Genomic DNA, 21,933 nt, shown 5'->3' with positions numbered 1-21,933 from the left:
TAATAATAAAAGTAATAATAATAATAATAATATTAATAATAATAATAATAATAATAATAATAATAATAATAATATTAATAATAATAATAATAATAATAATAATAATAATAATAATAATAAAAGTAATAATAATAATAATAATAATAATAATAATAATAATAATAATAATAATAATAATAATATTAATAATAATAATAATAATAATAAAAGTAATAATAATAATAATAATAATAATAATAATAATAATAATAATAATAATAATAATAATAATAATAATTGTTACGGAGGAACTGCGATTCCCCAGGGACTCTTACTAAAACTCTGACTAAACTCATAGACTTATCTCATACCTATTCTCATCTTTTATTTCGGTGCAGTTTATTCATATTATCCATTAGTTATTGTTGCATCCTACGCGTTGCGTACTTATTTCTGTTGAACCGATTCATATGTTTATGTTAAAGCTGACAGTTGCGGACTGGTACTGTCTAGTCTTTCTTACTTACTCGTGAACTCATTTTGTAGAAAAACTGACAATTGCACTAGAACGCAACCGAATTCCTCGGTACGGAGAAAATTCAGTATTGACCTCTGATTCTTTTGATTCACGCTTAACATGGCGCAGTCAGTGAAATCCCCGATTGGTGTACCACTTTTCTGGGAAAGCGGAGCCAACCCTACAATAGAATGGCAAAAGTGGTTCTCCATATTCAAACTGGCTGTCATGTCAAAAGAGAACATGCAAGTGGAGCAACTACTTAGAAACAAACCTACACTAAACGACCTCTTCTACCTGACAATACCATCATATGAGGAGCAAAAAAACTCAAAAGATGAAGAAGACCGGAAAAGAGAAATCAGAAACGAACGACAAAAAGTCGACTGGGAAAACGAATGTAAACATATTCAAAATAGAGAACCAATGATAGACAAATTCACTTGGGACGAGGCAGACCTCAAAATCAAAAGTGTTATCTACTTATCCCTCGGGACGGAAGCAACCCGAATTTTTCACCAACGAAACCCGCACACAATGATAGATAGGTGCACTACAAACGAAATAGTCTATGAACTGGGACTAACGTTCACACGTCCCCGAAACCTAACATTCGACCGCTTCCAGTTAATAACAGTTCAGCAAAATGCAAACAAAAATCTGGAAACATTTTATAGCAGATTAAGAGAATTAGGCTCGAAGTATGCCCTGGGGAAGGTCGAAGAAGAATTAACAAAAGGCTTCTTCATTGCAAAAATGAACAATAGTTCCATACAAATGGAACTACTCTCCGAAGTACGCACTGCGGCCCAAGTGCTTAATTTGGACCTATCTTGAGAGAGAGAGAGAGGACAGGAAAATCAACGAGAAATACTAAGGTCAACCGCTACAAACTGGAATACCCAGGTGGGCGCTGTCACGAACAACTAGCCACGCCAACCACCAACAAGACAACGACAAACAAATACAAACAAAGAATTATGTTGGAGATGTGGAGGAAATTTCTCCCAAGGACACATCACACAATGCACCGCTAAACAAGCAACATGTAGCCTATGCAAAAAGACCGGACACTTTGCGAAAAGGTGTCGCTCCAAAATTCCCCCACTAACCCAACGGAGAACCCAATCCCGAGGCGGATACCAACGTCCCCAGGGATCGTCACAAAATCAATTACGCGTACGACAAAATCAAGAGAGTTTAATCGAAGAACAACAAAATGACCAGGCAGAACAGGAAACAATCAACCCCGATTCAACCCTCTACATCCAGGAATTAACGGAAGATTGGGCTGATGTAAACCATATCATCCCAAAGCCATGCTCCCCGATAAAAGACTCCATTCTAAACAAATCACAACCCGAAGAAGTTTGGGTCAAAACAAAACTTGCATACAACCAGACGGTGAAATGGCTAGCGGATACAGGTTCCCCAAGGTGTTTCCTAACTCTTGACAAAGCAAAAGAGTTAATCATCAGTAATCCCAACCTATCACTTCAACCGTACAATGGTCAAACACAATATAGATGTTTTAACAACAACATCAAAATCGAGGGCACACTACAACTCACCCTCCAATCAGGATCATGGACAGCTAAAGACTGCCAAAGCTTAGTAGTACAACACAAAACAAACAATCTAATGGGACGTGACATCCTTCAAAAACTAGGGATCACACTACAGCAACGACACATGCGATCCCCAGGTAACTACATTAACTCTATTTCACACATAAAAACGGAGAAAAATATCATAAAATGGATACTTAGAAAATACCCTTATGTGTGCTCACGAATTGGTAAATCAAAAAACCATATTGCCAATTCAATCCTCAAAGAAAACCATACCCCTATCCAACAAAAAGGAAGAAGGGTACCTCTACACCTTTTAGAAAAGGTAGAGTTTGAACTCCACAAACTAATCCAAAACAAACAAATCACAAGATTAGATAAATGTCCGGACGACCTTTTCGTTAGCCCGGTCGTGATTGCAGTAAAAAAGGATAAATCTGTGAAACTCGCGTTAGACTCAAAGAAATTGAACAAAGCAATCCACAAAAACAAATACCAGATGCAAAGCATAGACCACTTACTGGATGCCGTAGCTCTATACATCTCCCAAAGAAAAAATTCCCCAGGGATATTCTGGTTTTCAAAAATCGATTTGAAATACGCTTACAGTCAAATTCCACTACGCGCGTCAATAGCTAAACATTGTAACTTTAGCATATTAGGAGGCAAGGCAACCGGTACCTATAGATTCCTCAATAGCTTCTACGGATTGACCGATATGCCAGCAACTTTTCAAAAAACCATCGATAAAACATTAGAAGGCATACCATCAAAATTTGCATTCCTGGACGATATATTAATAATAACAAAAGGTACAGTAAAAGAGCACGAACAAGAATTAGATAAAAAACTACAAAAACTCGATGAAGAAGGACTGGCAATAGGCCAACAAAAAGGCGAATTCGCAAAAAATAAAATAGAATGGCTGGGATTCACCATCACTCCCTCGGGAATAACACCAATGGTAACCAAAATCGAGGCCATTATGAAACTTGAAAATCCGAAAACCCTGAAACAACTCCGCTCGTTCCTAGGGAGCGTACACCACCTGACAACAATTATCCCGAACCTGGCCGAACTTTCCGAACCACTCCGCCCATTATTAAAAAAACAAATACAACAAAAAACAACAAACTTGACTGGAAAGAAAATCATACTTCGGCATTTAATAAAATAAAAAGCAAAATTCAACTCCTAATAGAAAACAAACACTTTGACACAATAAAGCGAACTCGTGTAAAGTGCGACGCTAGTGCAAAAGGTTTAGGCGCAAGTATCGAACAAAAACAAAACAACACTTGGCAAACAATTGCATTTGCCAGTAGATTTTTAAACGAACATGATCCCCGATACAGTACTAATGAATTAGAATTATTAGCAGCGCTGTGGTCATTAGAACACTTCAAACATTATCTTTGAAGCGAATTTACTCTCCAAACAGACCACAGAGCACTGCTCTCGGCACTCAACAAAAACCGCGGTAACAAAACTTACCAGAGCAGATTAACCCGCTGGGTAGACAGACTACTCCCATTTAATTTTAATTTGGAACATATCCCAGGGAAAAACATGGGATTGGCTGATTACCTAATCCGTCACTCCAAAAATTCACCACCCCCACCGTCAGAGGTCGACACAAATTTTATAATAAATTTAATAAATGATTTCAAATTTGGCTTCACCAAAAATTCGATCGAACACACATCGGCTAATAGAACGAGTACAGACAAATACCAGCCAATTAAGGACGCAACGAATAATTATTCGCAAGCGAGAAAATACAACAACGCTTTTTGCCTTAACTCTCGTAATTTACAATTGCCTTCCGTCACAGATAATTCTTTCCATTTACAACACAATTCAAAATTCATCAAGAAATCAGAACACTATCAAAATCATACAAATTCTCTATCTTCAAATTTAATCAATTCTTCAAATACCTTTATCAAATATTCAAATTCTAGCAATTCTTCTATATTTAAACATCTATCTAATCCCAGAATTTCAATTAATACAATCATTCCCCAGGGATATGTTAACCTAACAACCCGCAATCGGCCCCGACACAATACTTTTGATCAAACTATACAAAAACGTAAGAGATCTCAAAACAAATCCAAAATTACCAAAATTACAATGTCTGCTAACAATAACACACAAACTATAGCCACCCGAACCGAAGACTGCTCCAATAAAGGAAGGGGAAGATCACCTTTAAGGCCAGACCCAACTAACCCCATATTCCCATTGAGCAAGGAAAAAGATATGCCGCAGTACCGAAAAAACCTAGCCCAGTTATTCGGCGAGGAAATCGTGGCTGAAGCAACCGCCAGGGATAAAACAATGGGACCAATGATCAAACGCATAAAAGACCGAGACTGGGAGACCTTGAAGAAAACAGGCCCATATTTCTACTCCCTTAAACGAGACCTTTCCGTTACGCCCTCCGGCTGCGTTTTATATGATAATCGTTTAATGATACCATCGCTGCTATTGAAACAACTTATAATTGACGCGTTACATCAAACCCATCCCGGCCAAACCGGAATGCTTAGACTGACCGATCTTATTTGGTTTCCTAGAATACACAGAGACGGTGCCACTAAAGCCCAGTCGTGAACCGACTGCATCAAAAAAGGTAAAAACTTAAAACCATTAATAACAAAAAATTCCCTAGTGAAATTACCTAAACTAAGCGAACCAAACGAAGAGGTCCAATTAGATTTTGCTGGACCCATTCCCTTTAGAGAACACAAACAAAATTATTACATCCTAGTTTCTGTAGACCGTCTAACACGCTATCCACATGCTCAAGTGTTCAAAGATTGTGATACCGAAACGGCATTAAAGTACCTATCCAAATATTGCCAATTTCATGGCATTCCAAGATCAATAAGATGCGATCAAGCTCAGGCGTTCAAAGCACGCGAATTTGAAATCTTTTGCAAAAACAAAAACATAAAACTAATATTAGCACCCGCGGGAGACCCAGGGCCACAGGAATGGTTGACGTTTAATCCAAACAATAAAAAGACGAATAGCCGTAATGGAACACGACCCTCTTTGGTCCACAGCGGACCTAGCTACTATAGTCGCGAAAATAATTGAATCGATAGAACTAATCCCAAATACAACTACTAAAATAAAACCGTTCGAAGGCCATTTCGGTAGACCACCAAATAGTGAACTGTCAAACATACTTACAAATCCATCAAACAAAAACTTATTCTACAATAAGTTGAAAAATTTTACTTCAGATCAAGCAACACTACGCCAACCCCCGCTCCCCAGGGAACTCATTTGGGACTGTGACAATGATTCAGAACCAGAACTGGATATACAGTACAAGGCACAATTACAGCCGGCCCGCAGTTCAGACTCCGACGATTCAGAGAACGCGCCGCTGCTTAGCCACCCGCGCGTTCCTGGTAAGATAATTCCCGATCGCCTTGAATTAACATTCGGAGATAAAACCTCAACTGTAATATATAACAAGAAAAACGTGGCACGTAAAACGATAGCACGCAAAGTTCCAGAACCCCGGGGAACACTTAAACCACAAAAGAATAGAATTCCAGACGGAACCATCACAAAGTACACCCCCCACACAATAACCCTAGATACTAACACAAGAAAAACACGGTCATTCGAAAAATGACCTGGCAATTGTCACCGAAACAAAACCAATACAAACCGCAGAAAAACCAAGACTAATACACATGGTTGCATGCAAAACTGTAGGCGAATATAATCGTAATCAAGAAGAAATTAAAAGTTCTGTTCAGAAGAAAAGCCAACAAAGCGAGGGAAGAAGAACAAAGAGCCAAACTGCGCAGAACAAAGATCCCTCTCCAGCCGAAAGTAACAGAACAACGTCCTATAGTCAATCGCGACCAATTTAACCACCAACAAGTGGTGGAACTCGCCCGACGAAATCAGCAAGAGCAACGTAAACCAAAAGCTCCTCGTCAAGCAAAGCAACCCCCTCAAACGAAAACACCTGCGAGACGAATTTCCCAAGGGACAAGTAAACAACCCAAATGGTTAAAAGAAGCAAAGAGCCGTATCAACAAGGAGAAACCCCTCATCGACTTCAACACTAGATCTGAAGAAGCGACACTGAAACACGCGATCGAAACTCGTTCAAACAAACCCGAGGATCTCAGAAAATTCAAATACTCGAGTTCGTCCGACAATAGGAGCATCACCTCAATGGACACCTCAAAACTCAGGTTCTCTCCATCAATAAAAGTATTCAGCATCCCTTCAGATTCCCCAGGGACTACTTTCGAAATCTTTGCTTCCTCGTCAGCGACTGATTTCATGAATGACGAACCAATCACGCCTTCAAAAGGCGCAGACCCACCTGAACAGTCATGCTCGCATACTTCTAATGTTACTTCCTCTATACATAAGGGCATCATGAAATCATCGACTCCAAAGGTCGATAAAATTGTGTCAAACATCTGGAAGAGACAACAGGCAAACACAGAACAATCGCCTGACAAAACATAACAGTGGTGACGATCGAGGATACATCCTCCGAAAACTCCCCAGGGAAAGTAACCCAAAGACCACAAGTGATAAACTTAGAATCAACAGACGAGCCACACGAACAAGCACAAACGGACGATGTAATTCACGGTCCCGAGGACATTGTGAAACAATCTAACATCCAAAACGCGGAGGAAGAACATACACAGGCAACAACGTCACCTGCAAAAAACTCCATTTCGGACCTCCATGCTAGCGATTTTTGCAACCCTTCAGAATTCTAAGCTTGCTTAAAATTCTTGACAGCAGGGGGTGTGTTACGGAGGAACTGCGATTCCCCAGGGACTCTTACTAAAACTCTGACTAAACTCATAGACTTATTTCATACCTATACTCATCTTTTATTTCGGTGCAGTTTATTCATATTATCCATTAGTTATTGTTGCATCCTACGCGTTGCGTACTTATTTCTGTTGAACCGATTCATATGTTTATGTTAAAGCTGACAGGTGCGGACTGGTACTGTCTAGTCTTTCTTACTTACTCGTGAACTCATTTTGTAGAAAAACTGACAATTGAACTAGAACGCAACCGAATTCCTCGGTACGGAGAAAATTCAGTATTGACCTCTGATTCTTTTGATTCACGCTTAACATGGCGCAGTCAGTGAAATCCCCGATTGGTGTACCACTTTTCTGGGAAAGCGGAGCCAACCCTACAATAGAATGGCAAAAGTGGTTCTCCACATTCAAACTGGCTGTCATGTCAAAAGAGAACATGCAAGTGGAGCAACTACTTAGAAACAAACCTACACTAAACGACCTCTTCTACCTGACAATACCATCATATGAGGAGCGAAAAGAAAACTCAAAAGATGAAGAAGACCGGAAAAGAGAAATCAGAAACGAACGACAAAAAGTCGACTGGGAAAACGAATGTAAACACATTCAAAATAGAGAACCAATGATAGACAAATTCACTTGGGACGAGGCAGACCTCAAAATCAAAAGTGTTATCTACTTATCCCTCGGGACGGAAGCAACCCGAATTTTTCACCAACGAAACCCGCACACAATGATAGATAGGTGCACTACAAACGAAATAGACTATGAACTGGGACTAACGTTCACACGTCCCCGAAACCTAACATTCGACCGCTTCCAGTTAATAACAGTTCAGCAAAATGCAAACAGAAATCTGGAAACATTTTATAGCAGATTAGGAGAATTAGGCTCGAAGTATAATAATATTAGGTACTTATTTCTGTTGAACCGATTCATATGTTTATGTTAAAGCTGACAGGTGCGGACTGGTACTGTCTAGTCTTTCTTACTTACTCGTGAACAAATTTTGCAGAAAAACTGACAATTGAACTAGAACGCAACCCAATCCCTCGGTACAGAGAAAATTCAGTATTGACCTCTGATTCTTTTGATTCATGCTTAACAATAATAATAATAATAATAATAATAATAATAATAATAATAATAATAATAATAATAATAATAATAATAATAATAATAATAATACTAATAATAATAATAATAATAATAATAATAATAATAATAATAATAATAATAATAATAATAATAATAATAATAATAATAATAATAATAATAATACTAATACTAATAATAATAATAATAATAATAATAATAATAATAATAATAATAATAATAATAATAATAATAATAATAATAATAATAATAATAATAATAGTAATAATAATAATAATAATAATAATAATAATAATAATAATAATAATAATAATAATAATAATAATAATAATAATAGTAATAATAATAATAATAATAATAATAATAATAATAATAATAATACTAATAATAATAATAATAATAATAATAATAATAATAATAATAATAATAATAATAATAATAATAATAATAATAATAATAATAATAATAATAATAATAATAATAATAATAATAATAATAATAATAATAATAATAATAATAATAATAATAATAATAATAATAATAATAATAATAATAATAATAATAATAATAATAATAATAATAATAATAATAATAATAATAATAATAATAATAATAATAATAATAATAATAATAATAATAATAATAATAATAATAATAATAATAATAATAATAATAATAATAATAATAATAATAATAATAATAATAATAATAACAATAATAATAATAATAATAATAATAATAATAATAATAATAATAATAATAATAATAATAATAATAATAATAATAATAATAATAATAATAATAATAAGAATAATAATAATAATAATTTTGTTTATGCGTAATTGCAGCAGAGCAGCATTAGGTTTTTAGTCTGCATTAACACTAGCCTTTTCTCAGCCGTCCTTTTTTTACAATTCACCAAACCTTGCTAATTAATTACATTGCTGAAAATATCTGTTTTAACCAAAATCTGAACTAAAATTTTGAACATGATAGAAAAGAAGAAGTGTTAATGTGCGTTAGCACAAAATGTTTGTTGCCCATCAAATATTGATCATTTATTGAAAATAGAAATTTTTCAGTTATCCCTATCAAAGTGTTTCAAGAAAATCAAATAACTGCTACAACACTTGGCGAACCTCTTAATGTATACTAAAATGAAGTGGTATGCTTGCTTCAGCTTTTACAAAAACACTTGAGATTTTTCATGCACAACAAGTGTATACCCGCAAAACTCTCAAATATGTAGAATCATTCTACGATTTACGGGTTTAAAATTGTTCCTTACTATTAAAACAATCTAAAAACTATAAAATTTCTGAATATAATCTTAATTGGTTTTGTTTGGAAGAAAGTATTGACAAAGTTTATTTTCAAGATCAAAGCCAACTTTTCTAAGAAATCGGTTTTAAATTTAAGAATTAGCTCTGTCCAAGATTCCTTCCAAACAATACCATTTTATAAAAAAACTTATTTTTTTATAATTATAGGTGGTATAAAATAACAAACAATTTGTGTTTCGCAAAATTCAGTTTTTGCCAATTAGAAGGATAGAAGCAGCAATAATTAGACGAATTTATCAGTTTGCATTTATTTTTAACCAAGAAATTGATGATTCGATTCTATATCAAGAAAATTTTGGGCGTACACATTTGATCGTGCATGAAAAATTTCAAACAACTTCCAAACTGTGAGAAAGATTCTAACATTCAATCTGATTTTCTATACTTTTCAGCTGCTTTTTTAAATCAACATTTCAATTATGTGCCTTTTCTGAAGAAGAAAACAGCACATCTCTTCTTGTTTTAAGCGCAGTCTATTGAACATAGAATAATAGGCAATAATAGATTTTCTGTATCTAGCTTGTTGAAATACTTTGAAACACTTGGCTCAGGTTACGTTTTCTCATTTTCTAACGTTTTTTAAAATTTTGGTTCAGCATTTGGATGAAACAGTTTTTTTCCACATTGTAATCAAATAACATGATCTTTTTCAAATTCAGTTGACAAAAATATTGACAAACACCGTCATTTTGATCGTGAAATATGAATGAGAGAAATTACAATTTATCTTTATTGAATTTTTGGGCTCAATTTTTGGTACCTTTTAATGCACTCATGAGAAGCTACAGCATTTTTCATCTTTTTGGCAGAAAGTTTTGTTCACATTTGATGAAGTTGCAGCAGCAAATTCTTATTTTTTCAGGTGGTTGATACAATGTTTTATGTATATGATGTATTTTAAAGTTAATGCAATTTTTTGCTGAAACTTTTTTTCTATTTTTGTTTATTTGTTACCTAGTCTCGTTATTTACAGGTCACATATAACATTATTGGTGTTCAAAGAAGGCGCAATTGATTATATCTTCTTCTTACGGAATATAACGGCTTCGACGCTGTTTTCTCGCAAATTTTAAATGAGTTTTTCTTTTCGTCTGTATTAATTTGTTTTTATAGACTTAAGACATATCTTGGATATGTATGAACAGGTCTCAATTTCTTCAAATGGAGGCACGATTGAAGGTAATCATATTTAAAGAGTTCAGTTGATATCTAACGATTTTCTTTATTTGAAATTTTTTTTGTTTTCAAAAAAGTATATATGTATTTTTTATTTTGCCGCTTTCGTTCCTTTTTGTCTCCTTCTCGTTACCGAGTTTATTTAATTATTGGTCGCATGTATTTTCTAGTGAAATACATGTTAATTTGCTTAGTTTATGTTTTACTTGACGCTATTTTGACTTTTTTTATTAAATTTTTGTTACATTGGGTTTGAATTTAAATATTTTGTTGTTTTTTGATTTCGTTGCTTGTATTTTTTCGTGATCACAATAATGGCAAATCTTATCGGCCCTCTAATGTGGCCCTCTAAAATTTTGTTTTGCTAAGTGATTTGAGTTGGAAGCGATTTTTTTTATTCATACGCCAATTGGTTTTGAATACTATTTGATTTTTTGAAATTATTCTATCTCTTCTTCAGTTGGTAGACAATTAAGCCAAAAATGTGGATGAGTGAGGTTGGGTGATTATGTGCGAACGCAAATTACGAGCCTCTTTGTTTTGATATCAAATCTTATGAATTGCAATTTAAATTTTAAATGCATATAAACATGAATTTATTAAACCCACAAACCAAGTTACTCTCTATGTTCAATAATCTCGCATGTGAGATCAATCACAAATATGATCAGTTGACATTTGCTCAAAATCTGATGAATAAAATAACAACCAGAAAAAACCAGTAGCATCTTAGCTTTATGTGGAACAACTTGCTTTAAATGGTACCTGCCCATTTTTGCTAAAATAGTGTAGGCAACTAATTGCTTAAATAATATGTTAATTTAAGTTATCCAATTCAAATTAGAAAATATTGTTCCGAAACAAAAAAAGAGTGGCAATGAAATAGATTTTTATTTTCTTTTTTCTAACATCAATCACAAATTGTAACTCGTTTTGTCTTGAAGAACAAAAGAGCCGATTGAGCAATCCGGTAGTTACAGTAACTGACTAGTTTGGTAAAGAGAACAATTGGTAAAGACATTTCGTCTAGACAAAAGTCCTTTTGTCGTTCATCAACAATGTTCTTTTTGCGACAGACAGGTTGACTGTTTAATAAACAATATTCTCCTCTTTTCTCATTTTTTGAAAACTGCTTTTGTCAAACGAATGCCAAGCCCGGGTAGAATTTTCTTGTTCAGTTGACAAAATGAAAGATAATTAAAAGCCGAACCCCCTTAAAAGCTGAATTTAAGTTTTCTTCTTGCATACCAGGTACCACCAAAACTGAAATTAGTTTTGGAACTTCAACCAATCAAGGTCAAATAGTCTTGGTACTAGAAAGGTAAACAGAGTATACAACATAGAAATTTCTGCTCGGGTTTGGAGAAAATTTGCAGAGCTAACTGTAAAATGGCTGCCTTCAATTTGAGTTCTGAGGTGGACTATGAATCCACTGGGATGGAATTCACTCCGCCAGACACTTCTCCCCTGTTGGTGGTGGCTGGACTGTGTGGGTGTGCGTGTGTGTCCCAGATGATGATGATACTCATATCCAGGGGCCTAGAGGGAAACTTCTCTGCCAAGACATTCTTGTGGGTACAGTCAGTCGGACAGATACTTCAACAGATGTCAGTCATGTACTTGTCCCTGTGTGGTGCATTGGGTAGGTACTGCTGCTGTGAAAAAAGTTGAACTGAAACTTGTTAAAAGTTCCACAGAGACTAGCATCCCAAATATCATAACAATCGTGAATTAAATCGTGAATATTTGTGAATAAAACACTCCTAAGAAATCTCCACATTTGATCAGTTAAAGTTAATTTACGTAATTTTTTTAGTGTGTGAAGTGTTAGAAATATGAATTATATAATCTGCAATGAAACTGGGATGATCAGGCAATACAGAAAAATAGGACGATTTGAATTTTCATTTTTACGCTTTAATGGGATAACTATTCGATATACAAAGTGCGTTTGCATTTCAACTCCTCTAGTCTATGTGAATCTGCGCAACTACAACTCGAGAACCACACCAATAAGAAACGGAGTTGCTATGACCAGAAAAAAATAGGTGAGGTGGTAGAGATATGAGCGACATGATACCCACGTCACAAAAAATGGTCAAGATGAGACGACACTCAGACAAGAAGTATACTTTTTTGACGTTTTTTTTTTTCAATTGTCAAGTCTAAAATCAGACTTGGATTTAGACTTGCCAAGTCTAAAATCAGACTTGGATTAGACTTGCCAAGTCTCAGCCCAGACTTGGATTTAGACTGCCAAGTGTAAAAAGTGACATGATCAAGGTTCTGAATCAGTAATGAAATAAGACTTAGATTTAGACTTGTCCAGTACTGAAATTGACTTGGCGTTAGGTCCGGGTACACATAATTCAAAATTGAGCTCACATGAGCGAAATAAAACAATTTTTTTTTACAAAACTGCGCAATTAAAGACAGTTATAATTCCACATGCCATATAATTGATAAACAAGCAACAATGATTTGTTATTCCAGAAAGTGAGAAATTGCGTAACCATAATCAGAGAAAAATTTAATACGCGTTAGTTTTTTCCCTTTTGATATGTAGTCTTCTCAGGTCAAATCTTCCGCAATGTCACTGGAATTATTGACTGTGATTTTAGTGTCTGTTGATTTGTTTTACGGCTATCAGACATTGAACTGTACATATAATAATTTCTCAAAATAATTTGACGCTCGCAGACAATTTTGAGAACACAAAGGAGCATTATATTAATTGAGCGTGTAAAATGATTATCAGAGATGATCTCAAGTTCACAATTTTTATTCATACATGGTCAGAAATGTGATGCGAGGTATTTCATACGCACACATCATTTCGCTCTGGAACCATTTAATCAAATATTTCTTTTTCTCTGGGTCCTCAACCCCGATAACAAATAAGCTCAACATTCCTGTTTTATGCATCCGATCAGATGATGTCAGCCTGCGGCAATAGTGTATTAAAAATACACCTGAACTCCCAATCTTAAGGGTGATGCCTGGGGGGCGTGGGGGGAGTAAGCTGGAAAAGAATTGAAATAACTGGAATATTTTTAGGTGGTGATTTTTGCTTCGGGAGAGAAAGTGACGGACAGTGCACGATCTCTGTGTACATAATTGCGCTCTGTTTCCTGCTCCCTGATTGGCTAGCTGTTCCTGTTGCCCTGGACAGGATAAATGCAGTGCGATACCCAATCTGGTACAAGGAAAATTGCACAACGGGGTAAATTGCACCAACTCATTATAAATTTGGCTGATGGTTTGTTGAAATATAGAACAATGCGACTTTTCTTGATATTTTTAATTTTCAGTATACTTATGGGAAGAGAAAATCATACTGAAATTCATAAGCGCACATTTGAAAATCATACTGAAATTCATAAGCGCACATTTGAAGATCATATTGAAATCAATAAGCGCACATTTGAAAAGCGCACTTTTTTGTTTTCTTCCTAAAACTGTTAGTTTTTTGTTCACTTGTACGTCTCATGCTGTCAGGGGACATTGAATTGAACCCAGGGCCTCATCTGGAAAACTTGATTGAGTATTCAAGTTACTTAAAAAACAGAGGAACAAGCCACTCGCCTTTATTTTACCTTAAAAATTGTCAAAGCTTGATGAACAAGTTTGAAGAGTTTGCAAACTTTTTGCAAACAGCTCCCATTAATACGTTTGTCGCTGTAACTGAAACCTGGTTGGACACTGATTGTAATATTGAAAATATCTTTTTAACAGCATCGCATACTTTCTTTGAGAAATGTAGATCAGAAAAAACAGGGGCTTCAAAGGGCGGAGGAGTATTTATTTTTTCCTTAAAAAATTTACCGCCGATATTAAATCAAGCCTTGAAACGGTTGATGAGAGTTTTTTGAATCCATTTGGGTTGAAATAACTGACGCTCTGACTGAAAAATTAATTGTTAACGTTTCTTATTGCCCCAACAAACGTCTTGGTGAGTATTTTCTTGATCAATTAAGTACCGAATTATCGGGAGCATATAGCGTTACAGATAACGTTATTTTGCTGGGAGGTTACAACTTGAATTATCTGAACAAGACAGAAAAAGTAAACTGGAGATTTTTGCGTCAAATTCAGGATTAGAAATTGTTAACCTAAGGGATGCAACCAGAGGTACTGATAAAAAATTTACACTTATTGATCACTGTTTCGTTTCAAAAGATCAGATAATTTCCTACAATGTCACAACAACCACTTTTAACTCCGACCATTTTCTTGTTATCTTCGAATCAAACCTCTCATTGAAATCTGAGAGTGACAACATAAAAACGATGAGAAATTTTCGACTTTTCTCAAGCTCTAAATTTAACAGAGATCTTGCCCTCGCCGAATGGTGTAGAATGTACCAATGTGAGAATGGCAACGATATGTTTGATTCATTCGTCGATATTTTTGAGAAAATTGTTGAAAAACACGAACCAATTCAGAGTGTTAAAAAGGGGAGAAACTTATAAGAATTCTAAGCACTGTTTAACACAAGAATTGAAACATTTGATTGCACAAAAACATTTTTTGTTCAATAAATGGAAAAAAATTCCTGACAGAGAGACCTACAAAGAATTTAAGCGGTTAAGAAAGTTAGTTAATAGGAGACTAAGGGAGGCGCACAAAAATTTCTGCATCAATTTCTTCCAGAAATTACCAACAAGTAAGGAACAATGGAAGTTCATCCAACAAAAGACCAGTCCGAATGAAAGAATTGTCGAGGTTGTTGAAATCAGATTAGACAGTGGTAAAATTTCAAGAAACCAAAAAATATTGTGAATTGTCTGAAGAGATCATTTGCTAATCTAGGTGTTTTCAAAGGTTTGGATATTGCTTGTAGATAACCTGATAACCTTAACATACCTGAATTCAGATTCAGAACTGTGACTAGAAAAGAACTTTATTCAGTCACTGACTCGCTGGACGATAACAAAGCAGGAGGTACTGGTGAAATCTCAATTCGACTCATAAAGTCTTTCAAAATAGCTATAGGCGTACATCTACAGTTCGTCTTAAATGAGTGCATTAAGGAGAAAATTTTTTCAATTAAAATGAAACTAGCCTATGTAACACCAATTTTTAAAAAAGGTGATAAATTAGACAGCACAAATTATCGAATAATTTCTGTAACTCCGAGCTTTGCATAAAGTTTTGAGCGTGTCCCTCTGACTCAGATGATGGAGTTCATTGATAAGCATAAAATTATAAACAAAGAGCAATTCGGATTTCGGAAATTAAAGTCTGCAACAGATGTAGTTCTAGAACTAGTTGAAACAGTTTGGGCTAATTTAAATTAAAGCAAAGAAACTGCTGCTATTTCTCTAGACCTTGCAAAAGCGTTTAATTCCATTTTGCATAACATTTTCTTTAAAAAAAATTGAAATGTATGGTTTTTCTCAGGAAGCGAAAGAATTACTGTTTCCATTTCTTGCCAACCGCAGACAAAAGGTAAAACTTAATGGCATATTCTCTGATTGTGAAATTTTGAATCACGGTGTGCCACAAGGAATTGTTTTAGGACCACTCATTTTTCTTTTATTTGTGAACGATTTCTCATCTAATATAAGCACAACGGAAAAAGTAATTCAATTCGCAGATGACAAAAGTATTGTCTGTTGTGGACAGAAAGGTAGCTTACATGGAAAAGTCACAGAAATTTTACAAAAAACAAAAGAATATGTAGAGACGAACAAACTAACTTTGAATACAAACAAAGCCGAATTAATCTTTTTCTCGCGCGATAATTCAGATTTCGGATTTATTTTTTTTTAAAAAAAAACGAAGTTCTCACAACACAAAAAATTTGCAAATATCTTGGATTTCAAACTGACAGGAATCTTAGTTTCGAGGAGCAGCTGAATAAAACCTTGAAAAAGATGGCTCATGCTATAAGATCAATTTACCATATAAGACATCAAGTTCCCCTGAAAGCGCGCATTCTTCTTCTAAAATCACTTGTGCTTATCATTTACGGCAATCTTTTTTTCAAAATTTATCTGCAAAAAACCTAAAACGCCTTAACCGACAAGTTAACTGGGGTATAAAGGTGTGTTTTCTACGCAAAAAGTATGACAAAGCGAGAGATCTGCTAATCCAGACAAAGACACTACCAGCTGAGCTAATAATAGCAAAAATGTCGCTAATCAAATTTCATTATGATATCGCTAGGCCAGAAAAATCTGAAAATTTTCACGGGTATCTGAGTCTTCATCAAAATACTCGAACAAAACAATTCAAAATTAGACAAAATGCCAAAACCAGCTTTGGAATGAATTCGATTGTTCGTCAATGCGTACAAAAATGGAATAAATTACCACATTGGCTTCGGTTGGCAAAAAATGAAAACGTTTTTAAGAAAACGTTGAATGATTTCTTGCTCTTACAACATGAAAAATTTCCTTTGAATAGCAACGTAGGATCTTTTAAAAGTTATTTTTAATTTTAGGAAGAAAACAATCGATAGAAAATTTTATATTGTGATTCTTTAAGAAATTTGTTGATGTTTATTATATTATTATTGTTTGAATGATTTGAAACATTTTTTGTTTCAGGTTTATTTAACCGTATGGTTATAATTTTAATTTACTTGTTGCAAAAAAATCACTTTTTTTCAACATCCAAGAGATCGGGCTATATTAAAGCAAAGACTTGGTACGAAATGACCCTTTGCTTAATTTAGAGCTAATGCGCGTTTAGAGTTTTCATATTTGTTTAAAAATCAGTTGCTCCTTTCGAAAACAAATTAATGATACTCTGCTCAATTATGGATATCAATAAAATTCATGTTTTCTTAAATTCTCCATCTTTATTATTGATTTGTTTTGTGTTCTCTTCATGCAAGTGCGTATTTTGACCAATTTCTTAGGGAAATGCTAGAGACCCGAAGCATATCTTAGCCCAAACTTATTGAATAAAAGAATTGTGCTTGGAGAATACTTGCAACTGTTCTATGCTTGCCGGAACTATTGCCTAAAACCTACACATGGTTTGTTTTTAATCGCGTACTAAGTTTTTCTAAGTGTTCTAAGTTTTGGTGTTCTTTAAAAAATTTGAGACAAAGCAGTTCTTTCTTGTACAGAATTTTAAATTCAGCTAAGGTGAGTCAGGCCGTAACCTCTAAAGGCCAACAACTTTGAAATAAAGTCATATGTAGTGTTCTAAGGTAGCCATCTAGGCGACTTTAAATCAATAAAGGACCTTCTGCCCTGACAAACTCACAAAGAAAACGGTCATGGACATATACGAGCTTAACTATCATCAGCTAACTTCAAGTACATATTCCTAGTAAAAAAGGTTACATCTAAAAACGCCGAATATAGGTGCTGATCCTCTGTCCCACCTACAGAGAGGAGAGATTCACTTACCAAAATCAATTCGAAAAGAAGCTCTGAAAAAAAACTCAAGCGGTATGCATACTGCTGTTACTTAGCAACATCAAGATTTGCTGAAAAAACCGCCTATAAAGTCCTAACTTACTTAGCCATTATTTGTTCGTTCCAATTGAATCCGAAACACCGGAGCAATTACACAAGCTATGAATTTATGCTAATGTTTTCCTAAGTTTTCTTAAATATCCTAAAATGACTTAAGTTAAAAATTCCATTTCTACACCACCTTGTTGGACTTCACTATCCTCCGGTCTCAGAAATAAAAACCGAATTAAAAAAACAGAAAAAAAAATAATACCCAGCACGTCAATTGGAATCATCTGGAAAACATTCATCTTGGTAGTTTCTCTCAGTTTGTTTGTTATCAACGAAGCGAACTCCAAATGTCACGCAATACTCAATTAAAATTTTACGCTCTTCTGACAACCATATGGTTTACCTTTGCTCTGTATTTCTATGAAATGATTTATCTTCGTTGTGTCACAGATCCCCTTTTCAAACTCTCCAATTGTTTTTATGAGTGAGTCGAGCCCCTCTTTAGCGGTAAGTGCCACCTACACTGGATTTTGCTTGATGATTGTCAATATGATTGTGACAATTTTGGCTGATCATAGTGTTTAAGGCTCATAGTAACATATCGCCCCGCGTTGCGTTAGCCCACATTGTCAAATTGTGCCTCGTCCCGTCATTTGAAGCTGTCAAAGCTTCTGATGGAAAAGTACGTGAAGTTGTTGGCGCATCAGCAAAACATTGCTTGAAGTGTCATCAATGAGAAAAATGCAAATTTCTCGCAAAATTTTAGCAGGATTAATTTATACAAAATGCTAAATCGAATTTGCTTGGCTGCACAAATATCTCTAAAGCTAACTTAAGCAATAAAAAATACAGTTTCTGAGATATACTCACAACAAATACCTACTAGTTACTTCATATATACTATCTATTACCTATCGAATACCTTATTCTTAACAATATCAAAGCTAAAATGAATCAAATAATGGCTACGTCCTAACTTACTTAGCCATTATTTGTTCGTTCCAATTGAATCCGAAACACCGGAGCAATTACACAAGCTATGAATTTATGCTAATGTTTTCCTAAGTTTTCTTAAATATCCTAAAATGACTTAAGTTAAAAATTCCATTTCTACACCACCTTGTTGGACTTCACTATCCTCCGGTCTCAGAAATAAAAACCGAATTAAAAAAACAGAAAAAAAAAATAATACCCAGCACGTCAATTGGAATCATCTGGAAAACATTCATCTTGGTAGTTTCTCTCAGTTTGTTTGTTATCAACGAAGGGAACTCCAAATGTCACGCAATACTCAATTAAAATTTTACGCTCTTCTGACAACCATATGGTTGACCTTTGCTCTGTATTTCTATGAAATGATTTATCTTCGTTGTGTCACAGATCCCCTTTTCAAACTCTCCAATTGTTTTTATGAGTGAGCCGAGCCCCTCTTTAGCGGTAAGTGCCACCTACACTGGATTTTGCTTGAAGATTGTCAATATGATTGTGACAATTTTGGCTGATCATAGTGTTTAAGGCTCCTAGTAACATATCGCCCCGCGTTGCGTTAGCCCACATTGTCAAATTGTGCCTCGTCCCGTCATTTGAAGTTGTCAAAGCTTCTGATGGAAAAGTACGTGAAGTTGTTGGCGCATCAGCAAAACATTGCTTGAAGTGTCATCAATGAGAAAAATGCAAATTTTTCGCAAAATTTTAGCAGGATTAATTTATACAAAATGCTAAATCGAATTTGCTTGGCTGCACAAATATCTCTAAAGCTAACTTAAGCAATAAAAAATACAGTTTCTGAGATATACTCACAACAAATACCTACTAGTTACTTTATATATACTATCTATTACCTATCGAATACCTTATTCTTAACAATATCAAAGCTAAAATGAATCAAATAATGGCTACGTCCTAACCTACTTAGCCATTATTTGTTCGTTCCAATTGAATCCGAAACACTGGAGCAATTACACAAGCTATGAATTTATGCTAATGTTTTCCTAAATTTTTTTAAATATCCTAAAATGACTTAAGTTAAAAATTCCATTTCTACACCACCTTCTTGGACTTCACTATCCTCCGGTCTCAAAAATGAAAACCGAAGTAAAAAAACAGAAAAAAAATAATACCCAGCACGTCAATTGGAATCATCTGGAAAACATTCATCTTGGTAGTTTCTCTCAGTTTGTTTGTTATCATCGAAGGAAACTCCAAATGTCACGCAATACTCAATTAAAATTTTACGCTCTTCTGACAACCATATGGTTGACATTTGCTCTGTATTTCTATCAAATGAGTTATCTTCGTTGTGTCACAGCTCCCCTTTTCAAACTCTCCAATTGTGTTTATGAGTGAGTCGAGTCCCTCTTTAGCGGTAAGTGCCACCTAGACTGGATTTTGCTTGAAGATTGTCATTATGATTGTGACAATTTTGGCTGATCATAGTGTTTAAGGCTCCTAGTAACATATCGCCCCGCGTTGCGTTAGCTCACATTGCCAAATTGTGCCTTTTCTTGTCATTTGAAGATGTCAAAGCTTCTGATGGAAAAGTACGTGAAGTTGTTGGCGCGTCAGCAAAACATTGCTTGAAGTGTCATCAATGAGAAAAATGCATATTTTTCGCAAAATTTTAGCAAGATTAATTTATACAAAATGCTAAATCGAATTTGCTTGGCTGCACAAATATCTCTAAAGCTAACTTAAGCAAAAAAAAATACAGTTTCTGAGATATATTCACAACAAATACCTACTAGTTACTTCATATATACTATCTATTACCTATCGAATACCTTATTCTTAACAATATCAAAGCTAAAATGAATCAAATAATGGCTACGTCCTAACTTACTTAGCCATTATTTGTTCGTTCCAATTGAATCCGAAACACCGGAGCAATTACACAAGCTATGAATTTATGCTAATGTTTTCCTAAATTTTCTTAAATATCCTCAAATGACTTTAGTTATAAATTTCATTTCTACACCACCTTCTTGGACTTCACTATCCTCCGGTCTCAGAAATAAAAACCGAAGTAAAAAAACAGAAAAAAATAATACCCAGCACGTCAATTGGAATCATCTGGAAAACATTCATCTTGGTAGTTTCTCTCAGTTTGTTTGTTATCATCGAAGGGAACTCCAGATGTCACGCAATACTCAATTAAAATTTTACGCTCTTCTGACAACCATATGGTTGACCTTTGCTCTGTATTTCTGTGAAATGATTTATCTTCGTTGTGTCACAGCTCCCCTTTTCAAACTCTCCAATTGTGTTTATGAGTGAGTCGAGCCCCTCTTTAGCGGTAAGTGCCACCTACACTGGGTTTTGCTTGAAGATTGTCAATATGATTGTGACAATTTTCGCTGATCATTGTGTTTAAGGCTCCTAGTAACATATCGCCCCGCGTTGCGTTAGCCCACATTGCCAAATTGTGCCTCGTCCCGTCATTTGAAGCTGTCAAAGCTTCTGATGGAAAAGTACGTGAAGTTGTTGGCGCATCAGCAAAACATTGCTTGAAGTGTCATCAATGAGAAAAATGCAAATTTTTCGCAAAACTTTAGCAGGATTAATTTATACAAAATGCTAAATCGAATTTGCTTGGCTGCACAAATATCTCTAAAGCTAACTTAAGCAATAAAAAATACAGTTTCTGAGATATACTCACAACAAATACCTACTAGTTACTTTATATATACTATCTATTACCTATCGAATACCTTATTCTTAACAATATCAAAGCTAAAATGAATCAAATAATGGCTACGTCCTAACCTACTTAGCCATTATTTGTTCGTTCCAATTGAATCCGAAACACTGGAGCAATTACACAAGCTATGAATTTATGCTAATGTTTTCCTAAATTTTTTAAAATATCCTAAAATGACTTAAGTTAAAAATTCCATTTCTACACCACCTTCTTGGACTTCACTATCCTCCGGTCTCAGAAATAAAAACCGAAGTAAAAAAACAGAAAAAAAG

At 34.6% G+C, this 21,933-nt stretch overlaps 1 protein-coding gene across 1 annotated transcript in view; it reads left to right on the top strand.

Moving 5' to 3' along the window:
• Positions 1-21,933, top strand: part of LOC142344587 (soma ferritin-like) — a 320,547-nt gene that overhangs the window by 196,904 nt on the left and 101,710 nt on the right. The gene's annotated exons all lie outside the window — the stretch shown is intronic.

This window comes from Convolutriloba macropyga, chromosome 8 (genome assembly GCF_964194025.1).
Source record: "Convolutriloba macropyga chromosome 8, txConMacr16.3, whole genome shotgun sequence".
Classification (NCBI taxonomy): Eukaryota; Metazoa; Xenacoelomorpha; order Acoela; family Convolutidae; genus Convolutriloba; species Convolutriloba macropyga.
The sequence above is the reverse complement of the archived record's forward strand: the minus strand, read 5'-3'. Positions and strand labels throughout refer to the sequence as shown.